Raw genomic sequence first — 3485 nt, 5'->3', positions numbered from 1 at the left:
ATAAAGCACCTCGAACCCCAATGCGAAGCTGCCACGTGGACCCTTCTCACAGGGTGCTAGAAAACGACACGCCAACTTTCTCTGATAAGGAGTTGACAATACGCCAACTCTCTCTGATATGGAGTTGTCCTTCACAGACCACAGCGGAGCCAGCGCCATCATGTAATGGCGACCACAGTCCACAGGAACGGCTCACCACAATACAGTGTATTGCATGCAATTTGATGTTTTGACACATTTACATTGTGAAATGATTTTCACATATCAATCTAATTAATGTAATCGTCACCTCACTTCACATTGTTACCATTTTTTCCTTATTTTTGTGGTGAGAACATTTAAGATCTGTTCTATTAGCAAATTTAAGTGAATAGTAAAGAATTAGTAACTGAGATCACATTAAAATGCCAGAACTTTTTTCTCAAGAATAACTTAAACTTCTTCCTATTTGAGTAAAATCTCCCCATTAAACCCCCCTGCTTAACACTCATTACCACCATTTTACTCTTTGCTTCAATAACTAATATTTTCAGATTTCACTTATAAATGATAGTGTGGTATTTGTCTTTTTTTTTTTTTTCAGGCAGGACAGTGTCCTCTAGAATCATTCATTTTGTCACAAATGGCAAGAATATCTTCTTCGTTATGGTTAAATAATATTGCATTGTATTTTCTTCATCCACTTATACAGATTACCTATCTGTGGTGTGGATTGTCCATTTAGATGAATACTGCATATTGGATACTGTGAATAATGTGGCAGTGGACAGCAAAGTGTCTTTTCACCATAGTGAGTTCATTTCCTTTAGCTATGTGTGCAGAATTGAGATTGCTTGATCAGATGTAGATACACTTTAGTTTCTTGAGGAAACTCCTTACTGTTTTGTGTGATGGATTTACTTTCTAATTTTCCATCAGCACTGTGAAAGCACTTGTCTTTTTGATGATAGTGATTCAAAAGGTGTTTGGTTGTATCTTTTTGAGGTTTTCATTTGCATTTCCCTGATGATTAGTGATTTTGGATACCCTTTCTTAAAATTATTAGACATTTTCATGGTTTCTTTTGAGAAATATCCATTGAAGTTCGTTGCGCATCTTATAATCAGGTTTCTAATTTTCTTGCTATCGAGTAATTTTAGTTCTCCCAATACATTAACTCCTCATCAGATGTGTGGTTTGTAAATATCTTCTCCCATTCTAAGGTTGTTTCATCATTCTGTTCATTTTTTGTGTGTGTGCAGATTTTTTGGTTTGATTCAACCTCACTTGTCTATTTTTGATGTGTTACCAGTTGCTTTTGGGGTCATATGCAAAAAATTCATTGTCCAATGCAATGTTTTAAAGCTCTCCCCTGTGAAGTTTGTGTGTTTATATACTTATTTATTGGTACCAGGTGTTTAACACAGAGACCTTTAACCACTGAGCTACATCATAAACCAATTTTCTTTTTTTAAAATTTGGGACAGGGTCTCATTAAACTCTTTAGAGCATTGCCAAGTTGTTGAGCCTGGCCTTGAACTTGTGATCCTTCTGTCTCAGCCTCCTTGAGCCACTGAAATTATGGGCGTGTGCCACCATACCTGGCTCCCCTGTACTTTCATCTAATAATTTGGTAGTTTCGGGTCTTAGGTTTAAGTCTTTAATGCATTTTGAGTTTGATTTTATATGAGGTAAAAAGCCAATTTCAATCTTTATTATGTGGATAAGTGCTTTCCTGATACTATGTATTAAACTGAGCTTTCCTTTCCTATTGTTTGTTCTTGGCATTTGGCATATTTACCATTAATTAATGGTAAATATGCACATTCATTTCTGGGTTCAGTACAGTATTTTCTATCCATGGGCTATACTTATGTTTTTATGTCACTCTCATGCTGTTTTGATTAATGCAGTTTTTAATGCACTTTGAAACCAGACACTATAATTCCACCTACTTTGTTCTTTCTGGTTGGGATTGCTTTGGCTGTTTTGAGTCTTTTGTGTTTCCATATATATTTTAACTATGGTTCTTCTATTTTTGTAAAAGGTGTTTTGAATTTTGATAGGGACTGCATTGAGTCTGTAGCCTGCTCTGAGTACTATGAACATTTTACCAATATTAATTCTTCCAGTCCCTAAACAGGGTATGTTTTTCCATTTATTGATCTCTTCTTTAATTTCAGCCATCAATGTTTTCTATGCACAGATCTTTCAACTCTGTGGTTAAATTCATGCCTGACAACTTTCACATTATTGTAAATAAGCTTTATTTCTTAATTTCTTTTCCATAGTTTATTGCTATTTTACATAAGTGCAACTAATTTTTATGAGTTAATTTTGTATTCTGAAACTTTACTGGATTAATTAATTTTTTTAGTTCTAACATTACATAAGATTATGCAATCTATATATAGAAACAATTTTAGTTCTTTATTTACAATTGGAAGCTTTTACCTCTTTCCATTACTTCATTTCTGTGGCTGGGACTTCCAATTCTACATTGTATAGAAATGACAGTGGTAATTCTCCCCTTATTCCTGATTTAGAGGAAAAGCTTTCATGGTTTTGAGGACACAGTCTCACTAAGTTACCAAAGCTGGCCTTAAAATTATTGTCCCCCTCCTTTAGCCTCCCAAGTAGTTAGCATTACAGGCATGTGCTACCACCAATGGTTGAATCTTTGTCTTTATTTTTAATAGTTATTACTCTAAATGAACCTTTTAGAACTTCTTTTTCTAAGTACCATAAATTTTAATATGATTTATTTCCTTTTTCATTTGTCTCTAGATTTTTTTTTTACTTTTAATTGTTTGTCTTTGACCATTAGTTGTTTAGGAGTGAGTATGTTGTAGTTGCAGACATTTTTTATTTTTTCCATTTTTTTCTTGTTATTGAATTGTTTCATTCAACTGTGATTGAAAATGATATTTGATATGGTTTGTATCTTCTTAAATTTGTGGAGACAAGATTTCTGAAAATTTTTTATGTGTTCCTTTTAGTTATACATGACAATTGAATGTATTTTAACATATAATACATACATGGAATATAACTTTCCATTCTTATGGTGGTACATGATGTAGAGTTACACTAGTCACATGTTCATATAGGAACATAGGAAAGTTATGTCAGTTCATTCTATGGTCTTTCCCATTCTCATTCTTCCAACCTGGTGAACCTACACTCCTCTCTCCCCTTCCCCCAACTATTGCGAATCAGCCTCCATATATTAGAACATTCAGCCTTTGGATTTTTCCCCAAAAAATGGCTTAATTCACTTAGCATCATTGCCTACAGTACCATCGTTTATCAGTAAATGACATAATTTCATTCTTTCTTACAATTGAGTAATATTCCATTGTGTATATGTACCACATTTTCTTTATCCATTCATCTGTTGAAGGACCTCTAGGTTGGTTCCATAGCTTAGCTACTGTGAATTGAGCTACTATGAACATTGATGTGGCTTGTGTCACTGTAGTATACTGAATTTAAGTCCTTTGTGT

The sequence above is a fragment of the Ictidomys tridecemlineatus genome, chromosome 5 (assembly GCF_052094955.1).
Source record: "Ictidomys tridecemlineatus isolate mIctTri1 chromosome 5, mIctTri1.hap1, whole genome shotgun sequence".
NCBI lineage: Eukaryota > Metazoa > Chordata > Mammalia > Rodentia > Sciuridae > Ictidomys > Ictidomys tridecemlineatus.
Note: the sequence above shows the minus strand (reverse complement) of the source record.